Source organism: Loxodonta africana, chromosome 9 (genome assembly GCF_030014295.1).
Source record: "Loxodonta africana isolate mLoxAfr1 chromosome 9, mLoxAfr1.hap2, whole genome shotgun sequence".
Lineage (NCBI taxonomy): Eukaryota > Metazoa > Chordata > Mammalia > Proboscidea > Elephantidae > Loxodonta > Loxodonta africana.
The window spans coordinates 61052917-61071356 of record NC_087350.1 but is presented as its reverse complement, the minus strand read 5'-3'; positions in this window follow the sequence as shown (position 1 = coordinate 61071356).

Below are 18440 nucleotides of genomic sequence, written 5' to 3'. Positions count from 1 at the left end.
TATTTTGGCAAAGTTTGAAAAATGTATGTATGTATGTGTGTATGTGTATATATAGAGGCACTTATCGGTGGAGCCACAGAGGTTTGGAACACTTGCCCCAGCAGAGCAGATGCAAGCATGAGGCCCAAAGGCCAAGAGGCCACAGGAATCAGAAGCTGAAGAGACAAGGAACACAAGAAGCCAAGCTGCCTCAGTCTAAAAAGGTATGGCCATGACCTCAGGGGTTTCAAAGGGTGGAGCTGTGGCCTCTGGTGTTTCTAAGGGTAAGTCACTACTCAGACGGACTAGTAGAATGGTGCTCCTAAAGCCGAGGGAGCAGACTTGCTGTCCCAGTGGGCCTGGAAGGCGGAGCTGAAGCCCAGGGCCGAGGGACCTCCACTCACACTCTGGAGAGTGTGGCCAATACCTAGAGTCTAGAGGGCAGGACCATTGTGTAAATTGTCTCAGAGTACAGAGGACTATTTCCAAAGTCTCAAGGGCTACTGTAATGTGTTCTGCTGACTTGCTTGGTGCCTGTTATCCCTTCTTTTCCTCCAGTTTCTCCCATTTGTAATGGAAATGTCTAGCTTGTGCCTGTTCTGCCATTGTACTTTTGGAAGTAGATAACTTATACTTGAGATTTCACAGATAAAGAAGAATTTTGGACTTGGAGTTAAGGCTTTTGCTATAATGTGATGGAATGACTATGTTTTGCGTGTTGCAAGGATGTGATCTGGGGGGGCCAAAGGGTGGAATGTCATGGACTGAATTATGTCCCCTCAAAAATGTGTGTACCAATTTGGCTGGGCCATGACTCCCAGTATTGTGTGATTTTCCTGTATGTTGTAAATCCTGCCTCTATGATGCTAATGACGGAGGAGAGGCGGCAGTTGTGTTAGTGAGGCAGGACTCAATCTACAAGATTGCATTGTGTCTTGAGGCAATCTCTTGAGATATAAAAGAGAGAAGTGAGCGGAGAGACAGGGGGACCTCATACCACCACAAAAGCAGTGCCAGGAGCAGAGCATGTCCTTTGGACCCGGAGTCCCTGCATGGGGAAGCGTCTAGTCCAAGGGAAGATTGATGAGAAGGCCGACAGAAAGAGAAAGCCTTCCCCTGGACCTGACTCCCTGAATTTGGACTGTTAGCCTACTTTACTGTGAAGATATAAATTTGTCCTCATTAAAGGCATCCACTTGTGGTATTTCTGTTACAGCAGCACTAGATGACTAAGATAGGGGCGGAGCCAAAATTTGAATCCAAGTCTGTCTGAAACCAAAGCCTAGTTAACCCAATAATTAACCTGAAGGTTTTTAGATTTGGGGGTGTATTGTAGTCTCCTAAGCACACACACCCACATACACACACCAACCAAAACTGATTTATTGAGTCTGTGATGGACCAAGGAATTTATAATTTTGACAAGCATCACTGTATAATTTTAAGTTCCATATTTGCAAAGAAAACTTACTGAGACTATAAAAAGAGACTTCTCTTAGTGTGAATTGAATATGGTGTCCTCCTAAGCAGGTAGTAGCTGAAAAGCTTTAAAGCTGGGGGGAAAAAAAAAAGGATCCATGTCTAAAGAAAGGGATAGTGAGTTGAGGTGGGGATAATGAAAGAGAACGAAATGACCCGTCCTTGAAATTCTGATCCTTAGTGCTTTCTGAAAGTTTAACTTATACAGTGGATACTAAATGTAGTGATGTTTCTTAGCTTTGTCTGGAAGAGTACCTGAATTGCTGGTTGGAACATTCTCTAGTCCAGAGACAACACAGCAGCAAGATGTTAAAGCAGTGACTGGGCAGAGGCTTGTTTTACAAATCAATGGCTTTGCTTCTCCTTTCCTAGTCTTCTCCAATCTCCAGCAACTGAGAGAAGTGAGCAGGGCTGTGAACAAAAGGGCCAGAAGATAAGCAGTTTCCGGTGGGATGTGAAATGTATACCTTATGCTTTGCTTGGAAATGTCATAAGAAATTAATATTTGTTATAGAAACAGTGGGACCGCATTAATATTTTAATGGTAAATGAATATTTAATCCAAAACTCTGGATGGAAAGCGGATAAGACAACCATGGCAGGAACGGTTACACCACCCTGTTAGAGATGTTAATGATTCATTGGCTCTGTCAGTACTAATAATGCCACACGGTGTATCCATTATATAATTCCACTGAAATACTGGTAAGTCACTTTTCAGGATCAAAATCAGGGGAAGAATTGTTTATTCTTTGAGAGGCCGTATAAAGCGCTGAATGGAGTATGTCCTTGGAATCAGGAATGGCTGGAATTGGGTACCAAATTTGTGGTTAATATTAGCTGTTAATATTGTCAATTCACTTCTTTGAGCCTTTAAAGTAGGACTAACATCTACTTTATAGGGTGGTTGGCAGCATATATCATTCTTACGATTCATATTTTGTTTTTTTTTTTCTCTTTAGTTTTGCAATATGGCTAAAAAAAAATAGATCATTAAAATGTCCCTTAACCTGGTGCGTGCCTACTGCTCAGAAAAAGGCGATAAATTTTCATTTTCCTATTTTCCCTGGCTACTTGTATATGTCTGTCATCTTTCCTCTTTAGTGAAAATTTCTGTACATCATTTAGAAAAATGCTTACTAAAAATTCTATGACCCTTAAATGAAATTAAAATACATTGATGGTACCTGTTTTTTAAATACACTAAGGTGTCTGCATATTATCCCACTGTCAACAGTCACGTATACAGTATAGTTGTGGTAATAAATCAATAAGATTCTTCTGATAGCTAATTCTCCCTCCTTCCCACCTAGAACATGGCCTTGCAGTGCATGATCCCTCTCATCTCTCCTGCCTGGTCCCACTACACTTTATTAGCATCTTTATTCTGTCACTTGGAGCTTACTATGGTTTAATGATCAATGCATGGACTTTAGAATCCAGTGGCACTTAGATACAAGTCTCTACTTGGCCTCTTACTAGTGTGTGATCTTGAGCAAAGTACATCAGCCAACTCCCTAGGATGGGGGGTCTTCATTTGTTATAGTGGAACAATGACACCTGCCTCATAACCTTATTACTTCAGGCGGAATCTATGAAATGTACATACAAAATGAAATATTTCAGACCATCCTCATTCTCCAGATAAGTAAACTGAGATTCAGAGATTGAGTAATTTATTCAAGGTCGCTCAGCAAGGACTAAAACCAGGTATTCCTGAATCTAAATCCAAATCCTATGCACCGAATCCCTATAACACACTAACAAGATTTTTTTTTAACTCAAAGATGTAATCAAGAGTTATAATGCCATAGAATGTGTTCTCTGAGAGCAATAAGCTTCTACAGCTTATTGCTATGTTGTGATATTAAAATGCAGTGTGGTAGCTGCTTGCCTCATATGACCAATCTGAAAACCAGCAAACTGAGTATAATAGGCCCATCACAATAGCTAGAAAGATTCCTTTTATAACTTTTGCTTTTTTATTTATGAGTCCAGGTGTTAGAGAACTAATTAATCCTTTTCTGATATTCCCTCTGAATAAAAAGTATTTTAGTAGCTAGATATTTTCTGCCATATGAATCCCGAGACTCTAAATCTTGTTTCTCCAGTCCTTACAAGGAATGAGTATAGTGACTAGCATCAGGATCTATTCAATCCTTACTTTCCCAGAAACTATTTAACTGAGAATGTTAAGAAATGAACAAAACAATTGTTTGTATAGAAAATCCCAAGGACTATACAAAAGAACATCTAGAGCTAGTGAGTTTAGCAAAGTTTCAGGACACAGTCAACACACACACACAGAGAAATCAATCACCTTTCTACATACTAGTCAGGAACAATTGGAAACCAAAATTAAAAAAAAAAAAATACTGCTTACAGTAACTCAAAACTGAAGTTCCTAAGTATAAATCTAACAAAACAGGTACAAGATCTCTATGCTGAAAAACTACAAAACACTTGTGAAAGAAGCCAAAGAAAACCTTCAATGGAGAGATATACCATGTTCTTGGATTAGAAGTGTCAACAAAGTAAAAATACCAGTTCTCCCCAAATTGATCTATAAGTTTAATATAATTCCTATCAAATCTCATCAGTATTTTTATAGACACAGCCAAGCTGATTCTTAAATTTATATGGGAAACCAAAAAAAAAATAGAATAGCTAAAATAATTTTGAAAGAGAAGAATAAAGTTAGGTAAACTTATTACACTGCCTGATTTAAGACTTATTTTATATTTACGGTAATCAAAACAGTGTGGCATTGGTAGAGGGATAGATCTATAGATGAATGGAAGAGAACAGTGAACCCAGAAGTAAACCCATATGAACATACTCAACTGATTTTTGATACAACTGTGAAAGCAATTCAATGGAAAAATAAGACTTTTCAACAAATGGTTTTGGAACAATTAAACACTCACAAAGAAAAAATGAACCCTCACACCTTATACAAAAAAAAAAAAAAATGAACTCAAAACATATCATAGATTTCAATATAAAAATAACTATAAAACTCTTAGAAGAAAATGTAGGCAAAAACCTTCATGATCTAGGTTAAATGAAGAATTCTTAGATTTGACGTCAAAAGCACCATTCATAAAAGAAAAAAAATGTTTAAATTGGACTTCATAAAAATTAAAAATGTTTGCTGTGTGAAAGACACTGTTAAGAGAATGAAAATATAAGCCATAGACTAGGAAAAATATTTGCAAATCACCTATATAACACAGGATTTGTACACTCCGTACTCAACATTAAGAAAATAAGCAACACTATTAGAAAATGGCAAATGACTTACACAGTCATTTCACCAAATAGGCTATATAGAGGGCAAATAAGCACATGAAAAAGACGTTCAACATCATTCACCATTAGGAAAATGCAAATTAAAGACACAATGAGATGCCACTACACACTAAAATGGCTAAAATAAAAATTCTGGCAATACTAAGTGCTGGAGAGAATGCAAAGCAATTGGATGACTCATATATGGGTGGAGGGAATGTAAAATGTCAAAGTCACTGTGGAAAACAATTTAGCAGTATCTTTAAACATTATCACGTGACCCCGCAATGACACCGCTGGGTATTTACCTTACGGAAATGACCCAAAAACCTGTATGTGAATGTTCACAGCTTTATTTGTAATATCAAAAAACTGGAAACAGCCCAAATGCCCTTCGATGGATGAATGGATAAACAAATTATAATACATGCATGCAATGGACTAATACTAAGCAATAAAAAGGAAAAACTTGGATAAATCTCAAAGGCCTTATGCTCAGTAAAAAAAAAAAAAAAAAAAAATAGTCTTAAAAGATCACATACTGTATGATCTCATTCTCAAAGTGACAAAATTATAGTGATAGACAACAGGCTGTTGGTTGCCTGGGGTCAGGGTTAGGAGAGAATGTGACTGTTAAAGGGTTATCATGAGAGTTTTGTTGTTGTTGTATTTTTTGTTTTTGTTTTGTTTTTCAGAGTAATCATACAGTTCTGTATCTTATTGTGGTAGTGGTTACATGAATTTATACATATGATAAAATTTTATAGAACTTTGCACCAAGAAAAATGTACATGTAGAAACTAGTTAAATATGAATAAGGTTAGTAGTTTAGTAGTACTGTGTCAATGTCAATTTCCTAGATTTTCATAATATGCTATAGTTATGTAAGATGTTATCATCTTATATAAAGCTAAGTGAATGGTACATTGGAACCCTCTGTACTATTCTTGCAACATCTAAAAAAAAGAAACTTGAACATTGTACACTTTATCATGTAATTCTTAGTGATATATTTTTCTTATTTTCTTACTCCCATGAGACCATAAGCTACCGTGTCCTAATCATTTTATCAGTTCCCTTCCACCCTTCGCTCAATTGTCATAAAGGAAAAAAAAAAAAAAAAGTTTAACAATTACAAAAAAAAAGCAAATGCTTCTTGAATTAAAATTCAGTAGTGGCTAAGAGTAAGAATATCTCTACCAATAGTGGATCCATTCCTTTCATAAATGTTTCTCAAATGTCTACTATGTGCAAAATGTTATAATTTGTGTGAAGGTGAAGGTGAGTGTAAAGAGGGATTGCCCAGCTACAAAACCAAAGAAATGAAATAAGACTAGAGCATAAATTACTGTGATACAAAGCAGAAAGTCATTCTTGGCAAAGGGGTAGAATATATCGCAAAGAAGAGACAAAGGAGCAAATTTACTTTTAATTCACATATTGGGATGCTACATAGAATTTCACTGGGAGGTAGAAAGTATCCACTATTAAGGAAAAGAAAGAATGAGAGGTGGGAGGGAAAGAAGGAGGAAAGGAGAAGGAAGGAAGGTTGGTTTGTTGGTTGGTTGAAAACCACTGATAGATGACCATGAACTACAGCCAAACTTAAAATATTCATTGTTTTTGTCCCTTTTTCTGGATAAAATAAAGTCATGGAACAAAGCGTATGAACACTCACCTCTGTTGTGGAAGAATGCATGAAGTATATATGAAGGAGAGGGCATGACGGATAGATGCAAAAGCAGAAAAGCAGCCTATAGGCTGGGCTCAGAAGTAGGAATCTACAATCCTGTATAAAAGTTCCTGCTTTCTCAAAAATGAGAAGGAATTGTACAATTCCCTTCCAGACGCTGTACAAAATGGTCTACATATCTAATTTCATTTAATAACCACAAGAACCCTAGGAGGTGGGAACTGTATCAGAAACAATGGAAATCACTTGTGCCTGCCTTAAGCCACAGACTGATGCTGGGCTTTTTCTAAAAGACTTTTGTAAGCCTTTGCCGTCTATGGTTGCAGATACTACTCCTAGACATCTCTGCCTCAACTAGGAATCTCCTATCCCTCATTCCTGCACCCTGAACTACTTACTCAATCTACAAAGTCCAAGGCAGGCACATCCAATTGGCCAGATCCAGGTTGTGCCTTCTAGACTGGGATACATAATGGAACCAACCAGTTGTCAAGTTGACTCATGACAACCTCATGTGTATCAGAGTAGAACTGTGCTCCACTGGATTTTCAATGGCTGATTTTTCAGAAGCAGATTGCCAGGGCTTTCTTCTAAAGTACCTTTGGGTGAACTCGAACCTCCAACATTTGGGTTAGCAACCGAGTGCATTAATCTTTTGTAACACCCAGGGCCTCCTTATAGTGGAACCCAAAAAGCCAAACCAAATCCATTCCTATGGAGTCAATTCTGACTCATAGCAACCCTATAGGACAGAGCAGAACTACCCCAACATGGTTTTCAAGGCTGTAAATCTTTATGGAAGCAGACTGCCACAGCTTTCTCCCATGGAGTGACTGGTGGATTCGAACCATCAACCTTTTGGTTAGCAGCTGAATGTTTAACCACTGAGCCACTATGGCTCCTCCTTATACTGGAAAAAAAAAAATACTGGAAAGGGGGTAAATATTCCTACTTTGGCTTCCCTATTCCTTCCGAGACTCAAATGAAGAAGTCCCTAAAACTGGGAACAGGTTCACATGCATGGCAGGCCAAAATAAGAATTACCTACTCTAGGTACTATCAGGAGCCCTGGTGGCTCAGTGATTAAGAGTTCAGCTGCTAACCAAAAGGTCAGCAATTTGAATCTGCCAGCTGCTCCTTGGAAACACTGTGGGGGTAGCTCTACTCTGTCCTATCAGGTTGCTATGAATCAGAATCGATTCAACAGCAATGGGTAGGTACTATCATCCCAAGTTTACAAATGTAGGTTACAAAGCTCAGAGAAGTATAGCAATTTCTCTAAGGTCATATAGGTAGTTTTGATGTCTCTAGATTCTAGACTATGAAACTGAGTCTTTCTGAATACAAAGCTCAAGGGCTTTCTACGACAATTTTCACACAAAAGTTCTTGGTGATCTCTTTGACATGCTGCTTCTCAATTTCTCCTCCTTTACATAATGTAGGAGATATCCTTGTTGCCCCGTACTTATCCTTGTTCTTACCATTTTCATGCACACGGGCCTGAATTTCAAGAGCCAGCACCTCTGGTTCTTGATGTGTGGGCTTTCACTGGCCACCAAACCCACTCTGCTTATACCTGAAGCCAACCAGAAGTGCCACTGGAGAATTAACATTTTCGGAGCAAACTTTGGCCAATGACTGCTAAGCTTTGGTGTATGAATAACCCAGTTTCCTTGGTCTTCCAGTAGAATAATTCCAAGGTGAGTGTTCTACACTGGCTTTTCGAGTTCCCTAGTGGGATTGAGCTCCAGTTGCCCACAGGGGTAACTTAATTGATAACTTAGTTTATTGGCTTCCTTCCCTTCCTTGCCTCTTTTCCCCACTCCCCTATTGGTGTTTCCTTGAATTACTTCCCACATAACCACTTGTACTCAAAAACTCTTGCCTCAGGACTTGCCTCTGGGGATCTCGAACTAAGACATGTATTTGATATTGTTCCTTATACTTAGCATTTATTGACAACGCCTAGGTGGTGCAAACAGTTTGCTAATCTAAAGGTTGGTAGTTTGAACCCACCCAGCAGTACCATGGAAGAAAAGTCCTGATAATCTGCTTACGTTAAGATTGCAGTCAAGAAAACCCTATGGAGCTGTGGGGACCACGGTCTCAGGGATCATCTAGCTCAATTGGCATAACATAAATTACAAAGAAAATGTTCTACATTCTACTTTGGTGAGCACTGTCTGGAGTCTTAAAAGCTTGTGAGGGGCCATCTAAGATGCTCCACTGGTCTCACCCCATCTGAAGCAATGGAGAATGAAGAAAATCAAAGACACAAGGGAAAGATTAGTCCCGATGGACCACAGCTACCACAGCCTCCACGACACTGAGTCCAGCACAACTACATGGTGCCCACCTACCACCACTGACTGCTCTGACAGGGATCACAATATAGGGTCCCTAACAGAGCTGGAGAAAAATGTAGAACAAAATTCTAACTCACACACACACACACACACTTACTGGTCTAACAGAGACTGAAGAAACCCTGAGAGTAAGACCCCCTGACACCCTTATAGTTCAATAATGAATTCACTCTTGAGGTTTGCCGTTCAACCAAAGATTAGACAGGCCCATAAAACAAAACTAAATGGGTACACCAGCCCAGGAGCAAGGACAAGAAACCAGGAGGGAACAAGAAAGCCTATAATGGTGAACCCAAGTTCAAGAAGGGGAGAGTGTTGACATGTAGTGACACGTCATTACACATATTGTTTACTGAGAAACTAATTTGCTCTGTAAACCTACATCTAAAGTACAATAAAAAAAAAATTAATAAAAAAAGAAAACCCTATGGAGAACTTCTGCTCTATAACACATAGGGTCATCATGAGTCAGAATCCACTCAATGACAACTAACAACAACAATCTTAATCAGTTATGTTAGGCTAAATTGTTGCTCAACCTCAGTTTTACAAAAGGTTATATGTCCCCACAAGCATTATGCGGGGCACTAAGTTCGTAACCAATAACTAGCTTTATAAGCATGATTCACACTCCTAAAGAAATAATGGATTAATTCAGCCTATCCCATCAAAGAGGAGACCTGGTGGTACAGTGGTTAAAGCACTTGGTTGCTAACCGAAAGGTCAGTGGTTTGAAGCCATCAGTGACTCTGTAGGAGAATGATGTGGTAGTCCTCTTCTGTAAAGATTTACAGCCTTGGACACCCTATGGGGTGGTTCTAATCTATCCTTACAGGGAATCAACTCTACAGCAGTTGGTTTGGTTTTGGTTTTGGTAACCCATAGATAAGAAATTCTTTGTTTTTTTAATTCTTTATTGTTGTTTTTAGGTGCCATCCAGTTGGTTCTGACTCATAACAACCCTATGTACAACAGAATGAAATATTTCCCGATACTGTGCCATCTCCGTGGTTGCTGCTTTGAAGTACATTGTGACAGCCACTGTGTCAATGCATCTAATCGAGGGTCTCCCTCTTTTTCATTGACCCTGTATTGACCAAGCATGATGTGTTTCTCCAGCAATTGGTCCCTTCTGATGACATGTCCAAAGTAAGCGAGACGAAGTTTCCCCATCTTCACTTCTAAGGAGCATTCTGGTTGTACTTCCTCCAAGATAAATTTGTTCATCTGACAGTCCTTGGTATATTCAGTATTCTTTAACAACATCACAATTCAAATGTAAGGATTCTTCTTCAGTATTCCTTTTTCATTGTCCAACTTTCACATGCATGTGAGGCAATTGAAAATACCATGGGTTGCCTAAGGCACACCTTAGTCATCAGTGACATCTTTGTTTTTCCAACACTTTAAAGAGCGCTGGTGGTGCAGTGGTTAAGCATTAGACTGTTAACCAAAATGTCAATAATTTGAATCCACCAGTCACTTCTTGGAAACCCTATGGGGCAGTTCTATTCTGTCCTATAGGATCACTATGAGTTGGAATCAACTTGATGGTGGTGGGGCTTTTTTTTTTTTTTTTAATAACTTTTATTAAGCTTCAAGTGAACGTTTACAAATCCAATCAGTCTGTCACATATAAGTTTACATACATCTCACTCCCTACTCCCACTTGCTGTCCCCCTCTTGAGTCAGCCCTTTCAGTCTCTCCTTTCTTGACAATTTTGCCGGCTTCCCTCTCTCTCTATCCTCCCATCCCCCCTCCAGACAAGAGTTGCCAACACAATCTCGAGTGTCCACCTGATATCATTAGCTCACTCTTCATCAGCATCTCTCTCCCACCCGCTAACCAGTCCCTTTCATTTCTGATGAGTTGTCTTCGGGGATGGTTCCTGTCCTGTGTCAACTGAAGGTCTGGGGAGCATGGCCGCCGGGATTCCTCCAGTCTCAGTCAGACCATTAAGTTTGGTCTTTTTATGAGAATTTGGGGTCTGTATCCCACTGATCTCCTGCTCCCTCAGGGGTCCTCTGCTGTGCTCCTTGTCAGGGCAGTCATCGATTGTGGCCGGGCACCAACTAGTTCTTCTGGTCTCAGAATGATGTAGGTCTCTGGTTCATGTGGCCCTTTCTGTCTCTTGGGCTCTTAGTTGTCGTGTGGCCTTGGTGTTCTTCATTTTCCTTTGCTCCAGGTGGGTTGAGACCAATTGCTGCATCTTAGATGGCCGCTTGTTAGCATTTAAGACCCCAGACGCCACATTTCAAAGTGGGATGCAGAATGATTTCATAATAGAATTATTTTGCCAATTGACTTAGAAGTCCCCGCAAACCATGTTCCCCAGACCCCCGCCCTTGCTCCGCTGACCTTTGAAGCATTCATTTTATCCTGGAAACTTCTTTGCTTTTGGTCCAGTCCAATTGAGCTGACCTTCCATGTATTGAGTGTTGTCTTTCCCTTCACCTAAAGCAGTTCTTATCTACTGATTAATCAATAAAAAACCCTCTCCCACCCTCCCTCCCTCCCCGCCTCATAACCACAAAAGTATGTGTTCTTCTCAGGTTTACTATTTCTCAGGATCTTATAATAGTGGTCTTATACAATATTTGTCCTTTTGCCTCTGACTAATTTCGCTCAGCATAATGCCTTCCAGGTTCCTCCATGTTATGAAATGTTTCAGAGATTCGTCACTGTTCTTTGTCGATGCGTAGTATTCCATTGTGTGAATATACCACAATTTATTTACCCATTCATCCGTAGATGGACACCTTGGTTGCTTCCAACTTTTTGCTATTGTATACAGAGCTGCAATAAACATGGGTGTGCATATATCTGTTTGTATGAAGGCTCTTGTATCTCTAGGGTATATTCCCAGGAGTGGGATTTCTGGGTTGTATGGTAGTTCTATTTCTAACTGTTTAAGATAACGCCAAATGGATTTCCAAAGTGGTTGTACCATTTTACATTCCCACCAGCAGTGTATGAGAGTTCCAATCTCTCCGCAGCCTCTCCAACATTTATTATTTTGTGTTTTTTGGGTTAATGCCAGCCTTGCTGGTGTGAGATGGAATCTCATGGTAGTTTTAATTTGCATTTCTCTAATGGCTAATGATCGGGAGCATTTTCTCATGTATCTGTTGGCTGCCTGAATATCTTCTTTAGTGAAATGTGTGTTCATATCCTTTGCCCACTTCTTGATTGGGTTGTTTGTCTTTTTGTGGTTGAGTTTTGACAGAATCATGTAGATTTTAGAGATCAGGCGCTGATCGGAGATGTCATAGCTGAAAATTCTTTCCCAGTCTGTAGGTGGTCTTTTTACTCTTTTGGTGAAGTCTTTAGATGAGCATAGGTGTTTGATTTTTAGGAGCTCCCAGTTATCGGGTTTCTCTTCATCATTTTTGGTAATGTTTTGTATTCTGTTTATACCTTGTATTAGGGCTCCTAGGGTTGTCCCAATTTTTTCTTCCATGATCTTTATCGTTTTAGTCTTTATGTTTAGGTCTTTGATCCACTTGGAGTTAGTTTTTGTGCATGGTGTGAGGTATGGGTCCTGTTTCATTTTTTTGCAAATGGATATCCAGTTATGCCAGCACCATTTGTTAAAAAGACTATCTTTTCCCCAGTTAATTGACACTGGTCCTTTGTCAAATATCAGCTGCTCATACGTGGATGGATCTATGTCTGGGTTCTCAATTCTGTTCCATTGGTCTATGTGTCTGTTGTTGTACCAATACCAGGCTGTTTTGACTACTGTGGCTGTATAGTAGGTTCTGAAGTCAGGTAAGGTGAGGCCTCCCACTTTCTTCTTCTTTTTCAGTAGTGCTTTGCTTATCCGGGGCTTCTTTCCCTTCCATATGAAATTGGTGATTTGTTTCTCTATCCCCTTAAAATATGACATTGGAATTTGGATCGGAAGTGCGTTAAATGTATAGATGGCTTTTGGTAGAATAGACATTTTTACTATGTTAAGTCTTCCTATCCATGAGCAGGGTATGTTTTTCCACTTAAGTATGTCCTTTTGAATTTCTTGTAGTAGAGCTTTGTAGTTTTCTTTGTATAGGTCTTTTACATCCTTGGTAAGATTTATTCCTAAGTATCTTATCTTCTTGGGGGCTACTGTGAGTGGTATTGATTTGGTTATTTCCTCTTCGGTGTTCTTTTTGTTGATGTAGAGGAATCCAAGTGATTTTTGTATGTTTATTTTATAACCTGAGACTCTGCCAAACTCTTCTATTAGTTTCAGTAGTTTTCTGGAGGATTCCTTAGGGTTTTCTGTGTATATAATCATGTCATCTGCAAACAGTGATAACTTTACTTCTTCCTTGCCAATCCGGATACCTTTTATTTCTTTGTCTAGCCTAATTGCCCTGGCTAGGACTTCTAGCACGATGTTGAATAAGAGCGGTGATAAAGGGCATCCTTGTCTGGTTCCCATTCTCAAGGGAAATGCTTTCAGGTTCTCTCCATTTAGAGTGATATTGGCTGTTGGCTTTGCATAGATGCCCTTTATTATGTTGAGGAATTTACCTTCAATTCCTATTTTGGTAAGAGTTTTTATCATGAATGGGTGTTGGACTTTGTCAAATGCCTTTTCTGCATCAATTGATAAGATCATGTGGTTTTTGTCTTTTGTTTTATTTATGTGATGGATTACATTAATGGTTTTTCTGATATTAAACCGGCCTTGCATACCTGGTATAAATCCCACTTGATCAGGGTGAATTATTTTTTTGATGTGTTGTTGGATTCTATTGGCTAGAATTTTGTTGAGGATTTTTGCATCAATGTTCATGAGGGATATAGGTCTATAATTTTCTTTTTTTGTAATGTCTTTACCTGGTTTTGGTATCAGGGAGATGGTGGCTTCATAGAATGAGTTGGGTAGTATTCCGTCATTTTCTATGCTTTGGAATACCTTTAGTAGTAGTGGTGTTAACTCTTCTCTGAAAGTTTGGTAGAACTCTGCAGTGAAGCCGTCCGGGCCAGGGCTTTTTTTTGTTGGGAGTTTTTTGATTACCGTTTCAATCTCTTTTTTTGTTATGGGTCTATTTAGTTGTTCTACTTCTGAATGTGTTAGTTTAGGTAGGTAGTGTTTTTCCAGGAATTCATCCATTTCTTCTAGGTTTTCAAATTTGTTAGAGTACAATTTTTCATAATAATCTGAAATGATTCTTTTAATTTCATTTGGTTCTGTTGTGATGTGGTCCTTCTCATTTCTTATTCGGGTTATTTGTTTCCTTTCCTGTATGTCTTTAGTCAGTCTAAAGCCAATGGTTTATCAATTTTGTTAATTTTTTCAAAGAACCAGCTTTTGGCTTTGTTAATTCTTTCAATTGTTTTTCTGTTCTCTAATTCATTTAGTTCAGCTCTTATTTTTATTATTTGTTTTCTTCTGGTGCCTGATGGATTCTTTTGTTGCTCAGTTTCTATTTGTTCAAGTTGTAGGGACAGTTCTCTGATTTGGGCTCTTTCTTCTTTTTGTATCTGTGCATTTATTGATATAAATTGGCCTCTGAGCACTGCTTTTGCTGTGTCCCAGAGGTTTTGATAGGAAGTATTTTCATTCTCATTGCTTTCTAAGAATTTCCTTATTCCCTCCTTGATGTCTTCTATAAGCCAGTCTTTTTTCAGGAGGGTATTGTTCATTTTCCAAGTATTTGATTTCTTTTCCCTAGTTTTTCTGTTATTGATCTCTAGTTTTATTGCCTTGTGGTCTGAGAAGATGCTTTGTAATATTTCGATGTTTTGGACCCTGCAAAGGTTTGTTTTATGACCTAATATGTGGTCTATTCTAGAGAATGTTCCATGTGCGCTAGAAAAAAAAGTATATTTTGCAGCAGTTGGGTGGAGAGTTCTGTATAAGTCAATGAGGTCAAGTTGGTTGATTGTTGTAATTAGATCTTCCGTGTCTCTGTTGAGCTTCTTACTGGATGTCCTGTCCTTCTCCGAAAGTGGTGTGTTGAAGTCTCCTTCTATAATTGTGGAGGTATCTATCTCGCTTTTCAATTCTGTTAAAATTTGATTTATGTATCTTGCAGCCCTGTCATTGGGTGCATAAATATTTAGTATGGTTATGTCTTCCTGATCAATTGTCCCTTTTATCATTATATAGTGTTCTTCTTTATCCTTTGTGGTGGATTTAAGTCTAAAGTCTATTTTGTCAGAAATTAATATTGCTACTCCTCTTCTTTTTTGCTTATTGTTTGCTTGATATACTTTTTTCCATCCTTTGAGTTTTAGTTTGTTTGTGTCTCTAAGTCTAAGGTGTGTCTCTTGTAGGCAGCATATAGATGGATCGTGTTTCTTTATCCAGTCTGTGACTCTCTGTCTCTTTATTGGTGCATTTAGTCCATTTACATTCAGGGTAATTATAGATAAATAAGTTTTTAGTGCTGTCATTTTGATGCCTTTTTATGTGTGTTGTTGACAATTTCATTTTTCCACATACTTTTTTGTGCTGAGGCGTTTTTCTTAGTAAATTGTGAGATCCTCATTTTCATAGTGCTTGACTTTATGTTAGTTGAGTCGTTACGTTTTTCTTGGTTTTTATCTTGAGTTATAGAGTTGTTATACCTTTTGTGGTTACCTTATTATTTACCCCTATTTTTCTAAGTAAAAACCTAACTTGTATTGTTCTATATCGCCTTGTATCACTCTCCATATGGCAGTTCAATGCCTCCTGTATTTAGTCCCTCTTTTTGATTATTGTGATCTTTTACCTATTGACTTCCATGATTCCCTGTTATGTGTATTTATTTTTTTTTAATTAATCTTAATTTGTTTGTCTTTGTGATTTCCCTATTTGAGTTGATATCAGGACGTTCTGTTTTGTGACCTTGTGTTGTGCTGATATCTGATATTATTGGTTCTCTGACCAAACAATATCCTTTAGTATTTCTTGTAGCTTTGGTCTGGTTTTTGCAAATTCTCTAAACTTGTGTTTGTCTATAAATATCTTAATTTCGCCTTCATATTTCAGAGAGAGTTTTGCTGGATATATGATCCTTGGCTGGCAGTTTTTCTCCTTCAGTGTTCTGTATATGTCGTCCCATTCCCTTCTTGCCTGCATGGTTTCTGCTGAGTAGTCAGAACATATTCTTATTGATTCTCCCTTGAAGGAAACCTTTCTTTTCTCCCTGGCTGCTTTTAAAATTTTCTGTTTATCTTTGGTTTTGGTGAGTTTGATGATAATATGTCTTGGTGTTTTTCTTTTTGGATCAATCTTAAATGGGGTTCGATGAGCATCTTGGATAGATATCCTTTCGTCTTTCATGATGTCAGGGAAGTTTTGTGTCAGGAGTTCTTCAACTATTTTCTCTGTGTTTTCTGTCCCCCCTCCCTGTTCTGGGACTCCAATCACCCGCAGGTTATCCTTCTTGATAGAGTCCCACATAATTCTTAGGGTTTCTTCATTTTTTTTTAATTCTTTTATCTGATTTTTTTCAGCTATGTTGGTGTTAATTCCCTGGTCCTCCAGATGTCCCAGTCTGCATTCTAATTGCTCGAGTCTGCTCCTCTGACTTCCTAGTGCGTTGTCTAATTCTGTTATTTTATTGTTAATCTTTTTGATTTCTACATGTTGTCTCTCTATGGATTCTTGCAACTTATTAATTTTTCCACTATGTTCTTGAATAATCTTTTTGAGTTCTTCAACAGTTTTATCAGTGTGTTCCTTGGCTTTTTCTGCAGTTATCCTAATTTCATTTGTGATATCATTAAGCATTCTGTAAATTAGTTTTTTATATTCTGTATCTGATAATTCCAAGATTGTATCTTCATTTGGGGAAGATTTTGATTCTTTTGTTTGGGGGGTTGGAGAAGCTGTCACGGTCTGCTTCTTTAAGTGGTTTGATATGGATTGTTGTCTCCGAGCCATCACTGGGAAACTAGTTTTTCCAGAAAATCCGCTGCGTCCAGTCCAAATCCCTGCAGGACGGTTCCCCGGCTCAGACGCTGGTCTTCCTGCTCCAAGACCAGTCACTGCCTCCCGGGGACTTCTCCTACTGGCTGCGTCCCACGCCGCCCGTGGAACCGGCTGGTCCCCCTCCCGGGGTTAGTTCAGGGGGGTGGAGCAGCTCTCTGTGCTTGTGCCGTACCTGACTGGTACGCTGGCTCCAGGCTCTGGAAACAATCGCTGCTTTCCCGTATTAGTTCGTTCTCCGTCTCTAAATCTGTGTTTGTTGTTCAGGGTTCGTAGATTGTTATGTATGTGATCGATTCACTTGTTTTTCCGAGTCTTTGTTGTAAGAGGGATCCGAGGTAGCGTCTGCCTAGTCCGCCATCTTGGCTCCACCCTCCATCGCGGTGGGGTTTTTTTAAGCAGGAGATTTGTCCAATGTAATATATCATTTTATTTCGTGACTACTGCTTTCATGAGAATTGTTTATTGATCCAAGAAGAATGAAATCCTTTACAACTTCAATTTCTTTGCCCTTTATTGTGATGTTGTTTCTTAGTCCAGTTGTAAGGATTTTTGTCTTCTTTATGTTCAGGTATAATCCATTCTGAAAATGGTAATCTTTTACCTTTATCAGTAAATATTTCAAGTTGTCTTCACTTTTGGCAAGCAAGGTCATGTCATCTGCATATCTGAGGTTGTTAATGAGTCTTCCTCCAATCCTGATGGATTGGATGGATCTTGGCCAAAATCAGAGAATACCACAAAGATGGTTACCTGTGTCTTAAGGACTATGCAACGATATTCAGCCATGTGAACCATAACAAATTACATATAATGTTGCAAAGAATAGATATTCCAGAACACTCAATTGTGCTTATGTGGAACCTATACATGGAACAGAACAAGGGGTACTGTGTGGTTTAAATTTTATTATTATTCTTTATCTTCAGTCTTCAGTATATGCATGACTGTTTAAACTGAATAACTTCAGAGGTAAGTGGGAACTTACAGGTCTACAGAGCAGTTGTTTTAAAACTATATTCCATGAACCCTGGTATTTCAGAGTCTCTTCATGTGTTTAATTTGTGCAATATGAGAAATAAATTGGTTCTACACCAAATATTAAGACATTCCAAGTGGGGTTACTTGGGTTGCCAAGTTAATTGTTTTGGTACAGAACCCTGGTCACAATTTCTCTGATCTTCTCTGTTAATTGAAAAGTATTCGGAGTCTCCAAGAAAAGTTTTAAAAAATTTTCCTTCATTTACAGCCACTTTTGTACATCAGTCGGGATCTTGCCAATGCTGCGTCATCATAACTTGACTCTAGATTTCTCGTTTTTATATTTATCCTGAAAACGAAGGTATTAAATAATTTTCACTCATAGATATAATGCTGTGTTTTTTCTAATTCATGTTGAGGGCTCCAGTGAAATTTTAATAAAAATAAACAAAACAGTTTCCATAGCCATAAAATTTGTAAGCCATCCAAATGCCATCAAATCAATTCCAATGCCTACTCACCCCACGCATGCAGACTAGAACTGCACTCCATAGGATTTTCATGGCTGTGACCTTTTGGAAGTAGATTGCCAGGCCTTTTTTCCAAGGTGCCTCTGGGTGGGTTCAAACTGCCAAACTTCCAGTTAGTAGCTGAGTGTTTCACTGTTTGTGCCACCCAGGAATGCCATTAATCTTGGTCAAACCATCATCCGTTTATTAATTTCCCTCAACAGCACCT